This window comes from Panulirus ornatus, chromosome 6, assembly GCF_036320965.1.
Source record: "Panulirus ornatus isolate Po-2019 chromosome 6, ASM3632096v1, whole genome shotgun sequence".
In the NCBI taxonomy this organism is placed as follows: Eukaryota; Metazoa; Arthropoda; class Malacostraca; order Decapoda; family Palinuridae; genus Panulirus; species Panulirus ornatus.
Genome location: NC_092229.1, coordinates 16,817,855 through 16,836,663, shown reverse-complemented (window position 1 = coordinate 16,836,663; position 18,809 = coordinate 16,817,855). Strand labels below are relative to the sequence as shown.

The window sequence follows — 18,809 nt, the reverse complement described above, 5'->3', positions numbered from 1 at the left end:
GGCTGTGATCTTTCCTTCAGCCCTGATATTGTAGGTACAGGGTTGTGATCCTTCCCTCAGCCCTGACACTGTAGGTACAGGGCTGTGATCCTTCCCTCAGCCCTGACACTGTAGGTACAGGGTTGTGATCCTTCCCTCAGCCCTGACACTGTAGGTACAGGGCTGTGATCCTTCCCTCAGCCCCGACACTGTAGGTATAGGGCTGTGATCCTTCCCTCAGCCCTGACACTGTAGATACAGGGTACTAATCCTTCCCTCAGCCCTGATACTGTAGGTACAGGGCTGTGATTCTTCCCTCAGCCTTAAATTTTGTAGTCACGCGGCTGCAACACTCCCTACGGCCTTGAATCTGGACACAAGGCCACGATACTCCCCCAGGCCCTGACACTGTAGGTCCGAGGACGTGACACTCCTCCCAGGCCTTGACACTCTAGGTATGGTGAGTGTGACACTCCCAAGGACATGACACTGTAGATACGAGGCCGTGACACTCCTTCCCCTAGGCCGTGGCATTGTAGGTATGGGGTCCGTAACACTACCCCGCAAACCCTGACCCTGTGGGTAGGTAAGGAGTCGTGACACACCCCCATTCCCCCCCACACATCCCAACGGCCCTGACACTGATGGCACGCGGGCCGTGACACTTGGCCACCAGCTGTGTCTGACGTCACCAACTTATAGCTATATTCTCCTTCCTTGCTACTTCAACCTCACATTCTGCGGCCACAGTTTGCGCTCCCGCCAGGCTAACCTATTGTAAACATTCCTCTGATTCTAAATTTATCTCTGTCCTCAGCAAAGATGCGTATGAGGATAATTGTGAGCATTCTTAGATATCTTCAGCCTGATATATGCTCCATGGAGTACGCAGTGAGCGGTGGAAAGTCTGACTAAGTATTAACCTAAATGTTTGTTTACTACATTCCCAATTACTGGCACGTGGCAGGTGTGTGTGTGTGCCCAACGAGCACAGTTTACCGTACTTCTGCGGTCAAACCACCAGGAGAGCGCTCGTTGAGCGAGGAGATCACATCCACTTTTGCAGCCTAACCTCTCGCTCGGTCTCGTTCAACTAGGTGAAGGTGAACGTGCCGCAGCAATGCTTCAGCTATTTATGAACGCACCACCTCCGGTTTCTCGCAAGGCTAACACGTCTTGCGGACATGTGCAACAAACAGTGAATGGATCCCCACACACCACCACCTTGCAGCCCTCGGACACATTCCCTGATAATCCTGTGTTGACATTTGGAAATTACTCCGTGAAAGCACGTAAATGATGTTCATTATTAAAGATTCTTGCATTAGAGAGCAGGTATTGTAATATTCTAAATACTGACACTAAAATAAGTTGAAATGTACTCAAGATAGTTATAGCTGTCTATTTACAGTCACTCGACACTTTGGGAGTACTCAAGAAAAAATCTCGCGGTATTATGCTTTGAAGTAAAGTAAGAGCGTACTTATAGATATTTTGAGACAGGTGCCTACAAACAAAAATGTTGGGACAGGTGCATGCAAGCAAGCACACTACAAACCAAGTCGTCTTCCGAAAGTACTGAGGAGATGCAGTTTTACCAAGACAAGACACTTTTCCAAATACAATACAGGAGGTTCATACTTTATTACAGGAAATGTGTATTCTTACAATTATGACGAAGAAGCTGTATCTAACAAAGAAAACTAGAAATGTAAATCAACTAAACACTTGTAAAGTTTGTGAGGTGTGTGTGTGTGTGTGTGTACTTAAATCTTTGGAGAACGTGTTTACTTTTATAGATGAGACAATAGGTGTACATCATGATATTCCATGGTAAAAAGGATACTACTTCATGTGCAGGATTAGAAGGTTTATGGTACCTACTTACGGAAACTTAGAAATAAGTGCGCACTTACAGAGTAAAGAACAGGTACATACTTGGCAACTATATAATGCATATAACAAAGGTGCTTGCTTATATATCTTTTAAAAGTGTCTACTTCATTAACTACGAGAAAAGGTGCATACATAAATAACTGATGAAAAAGATGAATTCTTACATAATTGAAAGAAAAAAGTGCGTACTTATAAACTTAAGAAATACATGCGTACTTACGCAGGTATTTGAATAGATGCAGCCTTTCAGGAGCAGAGTATAATGCGTATCTACACAATAGAAGAGGTGCTTACATACAGCGTATATGAACTAGGCAAAGTCTCATAAGCTTTTCATGAATTTGATTCATACTTATGTTTACAGAATGGTTGTCTACCTACAGAGATCATGGAACAGGTGCTTGCTGACAGAACTTTCAGAAAAGGTGTATATATATATAATGATGGAGAGGATGATGAAAAGGTGCACATTAACAACCCAACCCACCATTTACGTCATACCTACGTAGACTTAGAGCGATGACGCCTTCACCCAGGGCCTGTATGTACCCCATGGCCTCTGAAAACGGGTGAATACTTCACAGAAGTTGAAAAACAGGTGTTTGGTTACAAACGTCTATCACAGGTTTCTACTTAGAGAGATAGGATTTACCGACCACGATCCCCGACCCACCAGGGACTTGCACATCCCCATACAAACACGATATGTGAGAAGACGACGTGGCTCCCCCACACAGAACCGAGCAGATGTCTTCCATCACAACCAGGACCGCCCGGGGTCACATATACTGTGAGAGCGGGTGTCGTCTGATGACTGGTCTTGAACACCAGAGGAACACCAGGGAAACACCAGAGGAACATCTGAGGAACACCTGAGGAACATCTAAGGAACACCAGAGGAACATCTAAGGAACACCAGAGGAACACCTGAGGAACATCAGAGGAACATCTGAGGAACATCTAAGGAACATCTGAGGAACATCTAAGGAACATCAGAGGAACACCTGAGGAACATCTAAGGAACACCAGAGGAACATCTAAGGAACACCAGAGGAACACCTGAGGAACATCAGAGGAACATCTGAGGAACATCAGAGGAACATCTGAGGAACATCTAAGGAACACCAGAGGAACATCTAAGGAACACCAGAGGAACACCTGAGGAACATCAGAGGAACACCTGAGGAACATCAGAGGAACATCTGAGGAACATCTAAGGAACACCAGAGGAACATCTAAGGAACACCAGAGGAACACCTGAGGAACATCAGAGGAACATCAGAGGAACATCTGAGGAGGATGTTCATAATATTCTTGGACTGGTGTTCATAACTTGACGGTGAGGTGGAGACCAGCAGTTCACTAACCAGCCAACAAATAAGTGGTTTCAGCCCTGGTTTAAGGGGTCCCTCCTCCACAATAAGTGGTCCCTGCCTTACCAGTGGTCTCTGTACTCCAATAAGTTGTCTCTTCCGTGATAATAATAATAATAGTAATAACAGTAATGATAGTAATAATAATAATAACTAATAATAATAATGATAATAATAATAATAATAATAATAATAATAATGATAATGATAATGATTATAATAATAATAATAATAATAATAATAATAATAATAATAATAATAGTAATAATAATAATAATAATAATAAAAATAATAATAATAATAATAATAATAATAATGATAATAATAATAATAATAATAATAATAATAATAATAATAATAATAATAATAATAATAATAATGATAATAATAATAATAATAATAATAATAATAATAATAATAATAATAATAATAATCATAATGATAATAATAATAATGATAATAATAATAATAATTATAATCATAATGATAATAATAATAATAATAATAATAATAATAATAATAATAATAATAATAATGATAATAATAATCATAATGATAATAATAATAATAATAATAATAATAATAATAATAATAATAATAATAATAATGATAATAATAATAATCATAATGATAATAATAATAATAATAATAATAATAATAATAATAATAATAATGATAATAATAATAATAATAATAATAATAATAATAATAATAATAATAATAATAATAATAATAATAATAATCATAATGATAATAATAATAATAATAATAATGATAATAATAATAATAATAATAATAATAATCATAATGATAATAATAATAATAATAATAATAATAATAATAATAATAATAATAATAATAATAATGATAATAATAATAATCATAATAATAATAATAATAATAATAATAATAATAATAATAATAATAATAATGATAATAATAATAATAATAATAATAATAATAATAATAATAATAATAATAATGATAATAATAATAATGATAATAATAATAATAAGTATAATAATGACATTAAGGTACATGTCAGTTGGGTCAAGTCCCCAGATTGTAACCCCCAGCCTTGATGATAATGATAACATATGGGTAGCGTCCAAACTGCATGTGGGTCTGGCTGTGAGGTTGGGTCCGGCGTGAGGTTGGGTCTGGGTGTGAGGTTGGGTCTGGGCATGAGGTTAGGTCTGGCGTGAGGTTGGGTCTGGGTGTGAGGTTGGTTCCGTCGCACGTGAGGTTGGGTCTGAGTATGAGGTTGGGTCTGGCGCGCATGAGGTTGAGTCTGGGTGTGAGGTTGGGTCCGGCGCGCGTGAGGTTGAGTCTGGGTGTGAGGCTGGAGGCGGTGTGAGGTCGCCTACCTCACCCCACCCTGACTGCATATTTCCCCAGAGGTTGAGGCCGGCATCGATTAACATGAGGCCGGAGGAGGGGAGGCACCAGCCAGGCCTCAACACACCGGCCCGTCAACTATGCGGACGAGTTGTGCCACACACACACACACACACACACACACTGGGGGGTGGGGGGGACTAACGTATAATGTTGGCATCATGGAAATCAGTCTAAAAAGTGATCAAGCGAAAATTCAACAACTTCGGCGCACAGCTTTGTCTAGCTTTGTAGAAATAATTATGGTGGGCCAATGTTGTATTATCATGGTGGGCCAATGTTGTATTAATATGGTGGGCCAATGTTGTATTAATATGGTGGGCTATATTATCATGGTGGGCCAATGTTGTATTATCATGGTGGGCCAATGTTGTATTATTATGGTGGCCGATGATGTAGTATTATGATAGGTCAATGTTGTATCATTATGGTGGGCCAATAACACATCATTATGGTGGGCCAATGTTGTATCATTATGGTGGCCGAAGACGAAATCTGGTTAAGTTTTACGCGTCCAAGACCCAATTTTCACCCATCACTTTATCGTAAACGTCTCACAACTTTCCTCTCTCTTCGATGGTTTTTACCGTTTCACTTCTTAACTCAGTAAACATAATTGGTATTACTGTAACGTTCACTCTATCTTGGAAACCCATCATTCCGGAAAGAGCTGAGTCTGTCTGTTTGGATGTCGAGATTTCTTTGCCTTCGAACAGATACTCCGTTTCCACAAAGGACTGATCCGTCCTTGTGTGGAGTACTAGGATGGTTCTAGCTCTACAGCCTTACTTGACAGAGTTGAATCGAAAGCGGTTCGACTTAACTCTCCCAGGTTAATTTCAAAACACGATCCCCTTGCCATGCGCCGCAATATTGGTTCACTTTCCCTCTTCTAAATGTATTACTTTGTTTTTTTGCTCCGGAGAGCTGGCTGCCTGTGTGTTCCCACCACTAGCTAGACCAGGCGATACTCGGCAAGCTGCTGCGTCACGTGATTACAGTGTGGCCGTTGGCAATTCAAGGGTGGGCCGTTTTGATAACTCTTTCTTTCCCTTCACCTCGAAGCTTTGGAACTCTCTACCTTCTCACGTCATTCTCAACAACTATGACCTGGCACTCTATAAAAGACAGGGTTTTCACTTCCTCCAAAATTTGTAAACACTTTTCCTTGTCTCTTCTTTTTCTCTTATTAACAACTTTATATTTCAATCAAGGCCCCGGCCTTGATGTGGGCTTTTGTGCGTGAATGGAGCCTCCAAAGTATATATATATATATATATATATATATATATATATATATATATAATAAAAGAAAAATCCCCCACACTGTTCACTGTAAGTCTAGTCCACCTGATTTTCATGGAATTCCCAGAAACAATTGCCAAATTTACGTGACCTCTCATGGAATATATCTATCCATCAACCAGATTAGTTCTAACCCATCTGTCCACTAAAGAAACAGAGACATCTATTTCTCGGCTTTCTGTGGCCACCTGCGGATTCCGTGCCTCAGAGTGGTAAAAAAAAAAAAAAACCTTACACTGCTCGTGGTGGGTTTTGCACCACAATACCTCTTGCCTCTGGGAGGAGGTGAGGGGTACCTAACCAGTCATCCCTGGGATCATCCATATCGTCCATGTAAGACAACTTATTTCCTTGCATCGTTTAGATTGATCACAATGATTATATTTGTACATCGGTGTATAGAAACACTTAAATAAATCGTGATTTAATTTTCATGATTTCGGTACATGTCAGAGAGAGAGAAAAAAATACAATGTTTGAAAAAAGGGTGTTTGACGTCTCTAAGCAAGCTCAGAGATTACTGCAACACCGGGCTGATCCGTGGCAAAGGTGGAGTAATCCCCTACCACTTCACCATGATCCAAAGATCATTTTTAATACTGTGGATCCCATTTAGGGATCGTATCAGATATTAAGCTGATAAGAACAGACTGTACACTTTGATCTTAGCCAAAAAGCCGAGAAGCGACACTAGTGATATACAGGAACGTGAGTGTGCAGTAAGGCAACCACGTACAGTGGTGTGGTCAGTTGCCCAGTTTGGACCAGTGTTGTGTGAGACCTTGTTTGGGGTACAGGAAGGAATGATGGGTAGGTCAACACGGGTTAAGGTACCCAGGATACCTGGTCTAATACCTGAGTCAGGAGGGAGACCTAGGAGACCTGGTCTAATGCCTGAGTCAGGAGGGAGACCCAGGAGACCTGGTCTAATGCCCGAGTCAGGAGGGAGACCCAGGAGACCTGGTCTAATGGCTGAGTCAGGAGGGAGACCCAGGAGACCTGGTCTAATTGGTGGCCTGGCGGTATCAAAAGATCACACACGAGAAATGACCTGTTAAGAACACACGACAGTCAGGTGGAGCTGGGGAGGCAAACGTAGGAGAACAAAGGGTGACTGTTGTTGTATGAGGCCAGAGGGACAGGGTAAACTATGATAAAGGTATTGTGGTAACTGGTAATGACCAGCCAACTGCCAGACCTGCTCGGTCAATATGTCTGGAGCAGATTATCAATCAAGGAACAGTTGGTTAGATTGAAGAACTCGGGAAGATTCGAATTCAGTCTCTTAAACGGTTAGGTACTGATTATACCGACACAAGGTTTTATCAGCACTATGATGTGTGTCAAGGTTTTTGTGGCATGGTGAAGCTATGGTTCGGGAGGTCAGGCAGGCCGGGTGCTGGACCTGCTGAAGATATGTCACTGACTATGCATGGAGAACACAGCCAGACACAGACAGAAAGACAAGACGACAGAGACAGAGAGACAGACATAAAAGAAGTAGGGAGCCATACACTGAACCTCGAGCAGACAGAAGCTTGCATACACAGGTGGCGACCATTACCACCACTACCACATGAGGCACCCTAGCCAACCTCCCAGAGGCCACACTCGCCCGCAACGAGGTTGGGAGACCATGCATGGCGGGGAGAGAGAGAGAGAGAGAGAGAGAGAGAGAGAGAGAGAGAGAGAGAGAGAGAGAGAGAGAGAGAGGGAGGTGGGGGGAGTTAACTTACAAACATCTTTCTGTTCATCCTTAGTACGAGCATTTATACACACCACATCCCTTCCTCCACAGCCACTACCCCCCCCCCCCACCCCACCAAGATCCCCCTCCCCTCCTCACAGACCCTCCAGTCTCACCCCCCCCTCCCCTCCCCTCCCACTTCCCACCCAAACCACGCCGCGTGCTTCCGTCTTACTCATATATTGACAACTGGGCGACAGTCGATGAATCACTGGCTTCCTTGCCTTCGCCGCTTCAAATTACCACGCCACGAACATGGGACGTCTCACCTGTAGACCCAAACTCCAACCAATAGTCGCAAGTTCTCTCAATAGTTACACGAGATGAGAGAGAGAGAGAGAGAGAGAGAGAGAGAGAGAGAGAGAGAGAGAGAGAGAGAGAGAGAGAGAGAGAGAGAGAGAGAGAGAGAGAGAGAGTGCGGTTCACTGGTGGTCCGCCATCCGGCGTATGTGTCCGTGATGTAGGCCACCTGCCAAGAACACAGTTAGGGAAGAACATTATGATGGCAGTAACATACGCCCACAGGAAAGTCTTCACGTATACAGTTGATCGTTGGGGCAAAAAGTGCTGCGAAGACACCAACCATGGCTACTGTATCTATAGCTGTTATATCAGCTGTAGCTACAGCTGTTGCAACAGTAGGAGTGCCGATTATGGACAAGAATATGCGACACACTTTCTTTTTTTCCGAAGTAAATACGATATGAAAGATGTTTTTCTGTGGTTCTCTCCTAAAGAGTTTGTCTCCAGAATGTACTGTACAGCTTTGCAGTGGCTGAAGTTAGGTATCGGATATGATAACTTTAGTGGAACAGACGAATTATTCTCTTGAAAATACCGAATGTTTTGACTCATTTGTAGGCGTCCAATATACGATTTCTTGTGCTGAAATGTTTATGTGCGGTGTAGGCTTTATGGTACTAAAACTGCAACAGATCAAGATAAAGCAAGAATATTTAGATATCAGTAGTCGTGTCCAAGGCTGCATACCCTTCGTTCCTTGAATTCTTCGTTGTAAAAAGATACAATTGACCTCCGGACTTAAATGGTGGATTTAGAAGGTATGGCGATACAGTAATCAAATGCTCTCCTTACATCGCTTTATTTGTAAATTATTCGATTTCATCCCATTACTGAAAAGTTGTTCGTTATAGAGACTCTTACAAATGTTTATTCGGCGGTTGTAAAAAAAAAAAAATCGAGAGTAATTCATGCAAAAGTTAAATTGATTCTTAGGACAAATTAAATATCATAACCTAACCTAGCCCCAAAACCATTATAACCTCATTCAGCTTATATTGCGTGAAAGAATTTAATTCTTTATCTTTCTGTCTTTTGAATCGGATTCCGTCATTTGGAGCTTTGACAGATTTTCTTTTTTTTACTCGAACTCTTCACGGGTCCTTTGCAAGGTCCCGGAACTCCTGACAAAATCATAAAAAGAAAAAAAGAAAATACACCTCAACCTCGACTTTCAGAACGCGCTTGCGTGTCATCATCATGTAGGAATGACTTCCTCAGGGCCAACTCTTCCTTGTGAAGTAGTGTGTTCAAAACTCAACACCGTATTCAGGAAAAGAGCAAACCCATAGTTGATTCAATCAAGAAACAGCTACGCTATCTCCTTTAGTCTCATCGCCCAGGCTTACGAGCATGACGCCGAACTTTGACCTTTTGACCTCAAGAACACAGCACAGCAAGGGTGCCTAGTCTGAAACTGTGGACGTCCCAGTTATCTAGGGTGCAGACAGATATACACGAGCAGACAAACTTGAGGTGAGGTGGTTGAAGAACAAGGTAAGCAGTCTAAACAAATCCTCCTAGTCATAAAAAGAGAAAAAGAAGGGATATCTGCTTCGTCCTGACACGCCATACATACTCAAACCCATTTGAAAATGGACGAGAAATTTGATACGAAAGTGGTGAAGACGTATGACATTTAAACTGGAAACGGTTGAATATGTTGAGGCTGGAGTTCTAAGATGTTGGAGCTGCTGGTGTGGGGAAGACCCTCCCCGAGTCGAGATAACCTTGGTGAGGAAAACATCCGCTCGGTATTAGGAAAGCCTACCTCGCTTCCTGCTGCCGCTGCTGACTATGGTATGGTGACGCTGGTTAAGGGAACGCTCAATACAGCTTCTCTAGCCTGGGAACCTTGGACTAGTTAGCTAAGTGGGCAGGAAGAGGATGTTTACTCTAGCTGATAAGGACTAATTTACCATGAGAGCACCTACAGTGTAGTCAGGGAGCGTACAAATGATGTAAAATTAAGAACGCCACAGGGAGGAGCGCTTGGTCCTAACTTTTTTTTTTTTTTTAACATTACGTATACATCACAGAGGACAGACTACCATCTGGTAATAGCGAAACATCATCACGTACTCACGATGTTATTGTCCAAAGGAGATGTCTTGGTGATGTACAGAGAACACTGAAGTTATGGTTGAGAGATGACAGGAGGTGGGAATGTTGACATCCGGAGAGAAGATGAAAGCCATGATTAAGAGGAGAATATTACCAGAGAGAAATGAAGGGATGGTCGGTATAAGACAAGAGTGGATAAATGAATTGAGGTATTTGTGTATATGACAGGGACGAAGAGTAACTTATGAGCTGAGATAACTTACAGAGGAAGCAGAGAAAACGTATAAGGTTTGAAAAGTTTAACCAAGACAATTAGTGTGGTGCCTCAACTAAAGCTTTGAAGGCTCTATATACATTAGAATTAAGTCATTAGGCAGTTACGGTTCTCAAGAACTGGTTACAATTGCACAAAAAAGGGGGTGGGGGAGATAGAGTCAATTCAGAACAATGTCCTTATCTTCAACATCCCCAGGCGTACACACTATGATAACCTCAGGAAAATAAGTGAAGTAGAGATGTGAGGGAATATGATCATGCCAACGAATGTAATACAAGAAAGTAAAATACTTAAAGATAAGATATTTAATGATGATGTGAATGAAGGATTATTTAGCAAGTTTAAAACGGACAGATCAATGGGAAAATTAATCTAGACAGCTGTATCCCAGACGAGGGTATGTGGTACTGAGGAAGACATAGCCAGAGGTAATGAATGTAATGAAATATACGTTATCACTGATCTAAATAAGAAAACAAACGTTGGCTGACAGCAGATAAAGGCTCTTGCACGTGAAAATATAGACGCAATAAAAAAGATGGTGAGTTATACACATGTAAGTGTTTAGGATAATAAGAGGAGTGGAATGGACTCTGTAAAATACGGAAATGAGTTTTGGAATATGAAATGCGGCAGACTGACTGATGATGTGTCCTCAACACAGGCACAAATAGTTGTGTTAATGAAGTTTTTAATAATGAAAAAGATATGAACTCCGATGGCGATATATTGGCGATAAGTGACTGGAGGTGAGCTCCTAACAAAGTGGAAAGAGATGATATACATGAAGATATGTTTATTGAAGAAATCATTATGTAGGGTTAGGAATCTAGAAGAAATGAAATTATGTTATATTCTCATGAGTAAGCACACAGGTGTGACTTGGTAGAAATGAACTGGATGATTCCAACCTGGGCAGTCAGTGTTGTCAATCCTCTATTTCCGTGATACCCAGGCAGTATTGACCCTCTACTTCGAAACCTTAAGCCTTCATTAGTGACCTGGGGCGGGGGAGCGGGAGTGTGAGGGGGCGACAAGGCAAGGAGGGAGAGAGTGGGGACAGGTGAGAGAGGATTACGCTGACACTGGACACCTACATACATCCTTATATTTCATGAAGCAGATATAGGAATAACAGGACTCAACCAAATGATGAAAGTGATGTTAATCGTAAATTGGGACGTTTATTCGCATTTTGTGGTGGAAGACTGAATCATTCCATTATAATGCCCCCCCCCCCCCCTCCATACACACACACACACACACACACACACACACACACGGGCTACGTCCTTCCCTCCGTCCACAGAAGCAAATGTCACCAACTCAAGGGTGACCTTTACATCTGCTGGGGTTGTCGTAAGTACGTGGAAGGTGAACGATGCATTTGAATAGTCACCGAACCATTTTGTGATCGATATTATCATCCAAAAAGCTCTCAAACTTTTTCACCGTTAATGAATGTGAAAAAATGCAATATAATTTTGCCGCACATCAACTGTCCCACGTAACGTATGACAGTGTGAAGGTGTAACGAAAGTATGGTGCTTGGCAACATGTTGGCGCTGCTGTACAGGAGTGGGGTCAGCAGCACACAGGTGTTGACCCATGTGTTGTGGTCAGTAAGGAATCTTTATCATAGGAATGTCTATGATATATTGTGGTGTTGGTTTGGTCTGGATAGCGTAGTACCAAGTTACTGAACTGCATCATGTCCGCTGTATCATGTAGAACGATACATAACCTGTGGTCCTTGTTGGCTTTGGGCAATAGCTGCAGCATGCAAATGTGTGTTGGGATACGTGGTTTATCTGAGCTCATCTGATGATCATGATGATATGATGGGTGTAATGAGAGATGATAGATTGGTACAGCGGAAGGCTAATTTTGATAAGCGGTAGAGTGGGTATTATATAACACAGAGTCGCTTGGCCAGATAATGGACATGTGTCGTTTTCGTATGTATTGCTTATATTATCATGTTCGTTTATCATGGCGGCGGTGGGTATATTCGGTAAATTATTTCCAAGTTCATCTTCAAGGCGAAGTAATGCTATCGACCATTACCAAACTTACTCGGTATGTGTGTGAATCATTCATGACGACTCACAGGTGACCCATCCAGTAGTGACCACCACCTCCACCACCACCACACAATCTCACTCCCACCACACTCACGCCACACTTACACCACACTCACGCCACACTCCCACCACACTCACGCCACACTCACGCCACACTCCCACCACACACATGCCACACTCCCACCACACACATGCCACACTCCCACCACACTCATGCCTCTCTCCCACCACACACATGCCACACTCCCACCACACACATACCACACTCCAACCACACACATGCCACACTCCCACCACACACATGCCACACTCCCACCACACACATGCCACACTCCCTCCACACACATGCCACACTCCCACCACACACATGCCACACTCCAACCACACACATGCCACACTCCCACCACACACATACCACACTCCCACCACACTCACGCCACACTCCCACCACACTCACGCCACACTCCCACCACACTCACGCCACACTCCAACCACACACATGCCACACTCCCACCACACACACGCCACACTCCCACCACACTCACGCCTCACTCCCACCACACTCACGCCACACTCCAACCACACACATGCCACACTCCCACCACACACATGCCACACTCCCACCACACTCATGCCTCTCTCCCACCACACACATGCCACACTCCCTCCACACACATGCCACACTCCCACCACACACACGCCACACTCCCACCACACTCACGCCACACTCCCACCACACTCACGCCTCACTCCCACCACACTCACGCCACACTCCAACCACACACATGCCACACTCCCACCACACACATGCCACACTCCCACCACACTCATGCCTCTCTCCCACCACACACATGCCACACTCCCTCCACACACATGCCACACTCCCACCACACACACGCCACACTCCCACCACACTCACGCCTCACTCCCACCACACTCACGCCTCACTCCCACCACACACACAACACACTCCCTCTACACTCACGCCACACTCCCACCACACACACGCCACACTCCCTCTACACTCACGCCACACTCCCTCTACACTCACGCCACACTCCCACCACACTCACGCCACACTCCCACCACACTCACGCCACACTTACACCACACACATGCCACACTCCCACCACACTCACGCCACACTCCCACCACACTCACGCCATACTCCCACCACACTCACGCCACACTCCCACCACACACATGCCACACTCCCTCCACACACATGCCACACTCCCACCACACACACGCCACACTCCCACCACACTCACGCCTCACTCCCACCACACTCACGCCTCACTCCCACCACACACACAACACACTCCCTCTACACTCACGCCACACTCCCACCACACACACGCCACACTCCCACCACACTCACGCCTCACTCCCACCACACTCACACCACACTCACACCTCACTCCCACCACACACACGCCACACTCCCACCACACTCACGCCACACTCCCATCACACACACGCCAAACTCCCACCACACTCACACCTCACTCCCACCACACACACGCCACACTCCCTCTACACTCAGGCCACACTCCCACCACACTCATGCCACAATCCCACTACACTCGCGCCACAATCCCACCACACTCATGCCACAATCCCACCACACTCACGCCACATTCCATGGAAAAGCCTCATTTTCCTGACGTCTTACATTATGCTATGGTTCTTACTGAATCCCTAACACAAGTTCAACATTACAGGAAACCAATGAATTTGCGTAGTAAATGTAACATGCATGAAGGATGTAAAACCATGTATGAATATTCATCATGTGATGCATAGGAATGTATAACTGTGTATGAGCACTCATTATGTGATGCGTAGTAAATACAAAATGCATGAGAAATGTATAACTATGTATGAACACTCATTTTGTGTGACTAATTAGCTAATCACTATAATGACCCCCATCATGTAATTCCTCAACTATATATATTTTCAGCTGAATGTTCGCCTCATTACGATAAACCAGGCTTTATTTATCTTTATCTTTATATTTACATGATGCAGCCCATAAATACTGCAGGATTTTTAACATAAAACTTTAGGAAAGTATAATTCTTTACTGCTGCAACATGTAATGAATGTCAAATATGTGACATCTTATGTATACGATGATTACAGGCCAAAGCGGGTCTTCGATAATGACCCATAATAGTACGTATGGATCCCTCCTACGGAGAGAGAGAGAGAGAGAGAGAGAGAGAGAGAGAGAGAGAGAGAGAGAGAGAGAGAGAGAGAGAGAGAGAGACCTAACACGGAAATAATGAAGCTAACTGGGAAGGTGCACCGTACAGTAGCAGGGCACGGTGGTTGGTGACCACACACACACACACACACACACACGTGAGGGGCGACCCCACACCCCAGCGTCCCAGCCTTTCATAATGATCACACAAGAATGATCACATCAACCTCTGATCGTTCATACATCACTATCATCAATCATCAATTTCTTACGTTTCATATCTATCCAGAAAATGTTTAGTTCATCTGTACATGTCTTTAATCAGTTATCATGCCGTTTATCTACACTGTACAGTACGTATTACTGTACCCACGGGGGTGTAAAACATCATTATTTGATGGTATCACTTAACCAGAACGTAATGTAATATTACACTTCACCTGCTCCGGTGGAGAAACAGGTGTCGTAAACTATGAAGCGACCAAGAGAGACGAATAAGATACGAGGGGTTACTTATGTGTTCCCCCCCATACGTGAAGTGTGACTCACGGGGCGGTACTCAGCCATGACTCACTTATGAGAGGTGTGAGTCACAGGCGGCAGTACAGTACACACACACACACAGTCAGGTCACAGCCGAGTCAGACACTCCTGGCTGGCTGGCTGGGACAAGGTCTCCGTTTTCTATCCAGCGTCAGTCACTCGGTACTAACATTTGTACGTTTTATCCTAGCGTGATTATGTCCTTGAACGAGCCAGGTGTAGGAGGAGTGGGTTGACCGTGGTCAATACAGGCTGGAGGTGGTGGTCGGCTGGGTGGTAATTATGGGATAATTCGTGTCACCACCAACCATTTTCCTATCTATTCTGATCAAATAATTAACGTTCCTGTCGTACCAGAGTATGTGACAATTATAGCTGGGTTGTGATTAATATTAATCATATGGTACGTCACTGGTCGAGGCTGGTGCACCTGTGGGTTGGTGTGTGTGTGTGTGTGTGTCTGTCTGTCTGGCGTCTAATTCTCTTCAGATATCAATTTGGTTTACATTGATTCGACGCTACTAGAACATTCGTCTGGTAATTGCGGTATAAACTATAATAATAAACAAATTACTCCTCTCTCCCCTATCGCCACCCGACCTGTCCTGCCTCCATTACGGTATACGGAGACGTAAAGTGTGATAGTGAGGCGATACGTCCGTGTGTGTGTGTGTGTGTGTGTGTGTGTGTGTCGGGCGGAGGCCGGTCCACCTGCCGTGGCGTGATCAGCCAGGCCGCCCGCCACCACCTACTGATAACAACCGTATCCTCCCACCTCCACCTCACCCCAACCCCTTTCACTGGCTCGTGACGTCATACTACGTGACGTCATGCCGTGACGTCACAAACAACACCATATAAGGCGTCGATAGATGCTCATAGGGAGCGGCATCCACCCCACCCGGGTCTCCCAGCGTCCCACCACAAGTCATCCGTCGACACTTGCCTTTTATAGTCATTCACACATGACGCAAACTCTTCCCCTCCAGCGAGAATAACACCACAGAACCACCAAATATGGAAGGGGTGCGTCCTGGCGCGTCACACTGGGGTCATGGAACATTGACGATCCAGGCCGGGAGTCGTATGATTAAAACTCAGTTGTTCTACACCTGGCGTGCAATGACTGACGGTAGCGCGTGGTACACACACGAGAGACATGTTTGACCAGCTCAGCTGCCGGGAGACACAGTAGGGGCCAGGCAACACCCCTGGCGGAACGCCACCCACACACTCACACAACACATCACTCATTCCAACATGACGTGGTGGACGTAAAGTGTCCCTGCGTGTATTACTGGACACTTGCCACCATAATGAAGAGCACTCTTACTCCTCCTCCAGCACGACGCTACGACGACCCGAACATGACCATAAGATCCTCAAGCACGACGCTACGACCCGAACATGACTCCTCAAGCACGACGCTACGACCCGAACATGACCATAAGATCCTCAAGCACGACGCTACGACCCGAACATGACCATAAGATCCTCAAGCACGACGCTACGACCCGAGGATATGATGACCTGACCTTCGTATTGACCGAACGTTCAGACTCAGGAGGACAAGAGCCAGGGTCGTAGTGTCGTACTGATGGGATCTAGGGGTTGTACCGTTGTGCTGGGGATGGTTGGAAGACGTGTACACTCTCACTACGTAGAGAGAGAGAGAGAGAGAGAGAGAGAGAGAGAGAGAGAGAGAGAGAGAGAGAGAGAGAGTGGAGACTGTTGCCTCCTGGCCACCATCTGTACCATGCGTACCGGCGGTACACAACGAGGGAAAGTTGCTCTCAGGAGGAGCATACACAAGTAGCGGCCTCACACACCTGCTAGACACGACCCACTACATCCCCTCCTCCCTTTCATGTTCCTCATGACACACTACCTCTACTCTCTCTCTCTCTCTCTCTCTCTCTCTCTCTCTCTCTCTCTCTCTCTCTCTCTCTCTCTCTCTCTCTCTCTCTCTCTGTGATGATGTTGAAGTTTTCAGCCCTAGTCTGTTTACCAACTTGGTCACCGTGTATAATGCTTGATGGTATGGATTAGCGCTTTTGCTGCTACCGAATAATGCTTAGCGATACCGTATTACTTTTAGTGATATCGTATAATGCTTGCTGGTACTTTTTTCATCATAACATCATCACAACAAACGACAATACAGCTTAGTTGATTTCCGTGCAAGGAAACTTCCGTGATAAGGTTTTTTCCAAATATCCTTTACAGATGTAATTTCCTTATGTTGATGTATGATCCCCAGGCTTATGTTTTTCCCCACACAAATGTCCTTCTAGAAGATATTATCTATTTTCCCTCTCAAATCTGCGGGATTAGAGGAAACGTGTGTGTGTGTGTATCGTACTATGTGTGAGGGTGGCTGTGTGTAGGCATGTACCATAGTGTGATTATCTGTTTGCACTGTACAGGGAGGCTGGAACATTCTACACCATCACGTAACTTTATAAATCATTGTATGATGGAAGTATTTACAGTTTCATCACTCAGCTTATGCCATCCATTCCCTACTCTGATCCAAGGTCCGTGTCATACTTTCCTTGCAAACATCTTGCCTATTTTCCCATCATAGTTTGTGGTTGGTTCCTTTGACAAGTGTTGCCACAGTCGAACATTATAAAACTTACTCTCCTGTCCTCCATGGTCGGCAGCTGAGGCTTCCAGCCTCTTACTGGAATATAGTCTTCCTATTTTTCGTATCATCATTATTGTCTCTCTGAATCTGTCCTCTTATATCGTTGTAAATCTTACGGTGAGGTGACCAAATTTGAGAAGCATATCCTAACTTTGGTTTAATGTGATATGTGAACAGTTTCCTGAACATTTTATCATCAAAGTATGCAATAGTGATTCTAATATTGTAGTAGTGACGTGTTAAGTACAACGTGATCCCTATCACACACACATTCCTAGAGTTCATTGCCGGTTTGACAATATTCGTACCGAACTCTTCTCTCAAACTGTCTCATTCTCATTACAGTACATTAACTCAGCTTGCATTACGTGAGCCATGTATCAGACCAACTTTGTGTTTTGTCTAGGTCCGTTGGACATTACAGTGGCCCTCACTGTAAACTTCCTTCACACGTATTCAGGTATGAGTCTAGTTATAGCAAAAGATTTTCATGTGTCAGGAAGAGCAATGGCCCCAGAGACGAACCCTGTAGCACGTCACTAGTGACCTCATTCCATCTTAAGGGAGCTCCTCTGACATGCATCCTCTCATCCCTTCCACTAAGGTAATTTTCTAACCACTGAAGGCGTCTCCTTGTTCATGTGGTTTAGTGTCAAATACTTTCTGCCAGACCAGGAACACACGATCCATCCAACCTTTGCTTCGTCTAAAACGAAGCTCACTCTTCCTTAGAAGTCCAAAAGATCTGCAATGCATGGCCTCCTTTCCTTGAATCCATGTTATCTTCCACTCAGGTATTCTCTGTCTTGCAGTTAGTCCTCTATTTACTTTCTTTTTTTCCAGCGTCTTGCAGACTGCGCTTATCAGAAAGACCAGTCTGTAAATCAAAGCAGTTTTTTCGATCTCCTTTCTGAAAGACAGACTCGACATTTACTCTCTTCTTCTTCATCTTCACGACACATTTCCCCAGCGGCATATATT

At 44.1% G+C, this 18,809-nt stretch overlaps 1 protein-coding gene and 1 non-coding gene across 2 annotated transcripts in view; both read right to left on the bottom strand.

Moving 5' to 3' along the window:
• sll (adenosine 3'-phospho 5'-phosphosulfate transporter 1) overlaps window positions 1-18,809 on the bottom strand; it is a 143,733-nt gene that overhangs the window by 97,721 nt on the left and 27,203 nt on the right. The window lies entirely within an intron of this gene.
• On the bottom strand, window positions 6,446-6,640 carry LOC139749266 (U2 spliceosomal RNA). Its single transcript, XR_011712937.1, has one exon. It is a non-coding gene; the product is annotated as a U2 spliceosomal RNA (small nuclear RNA).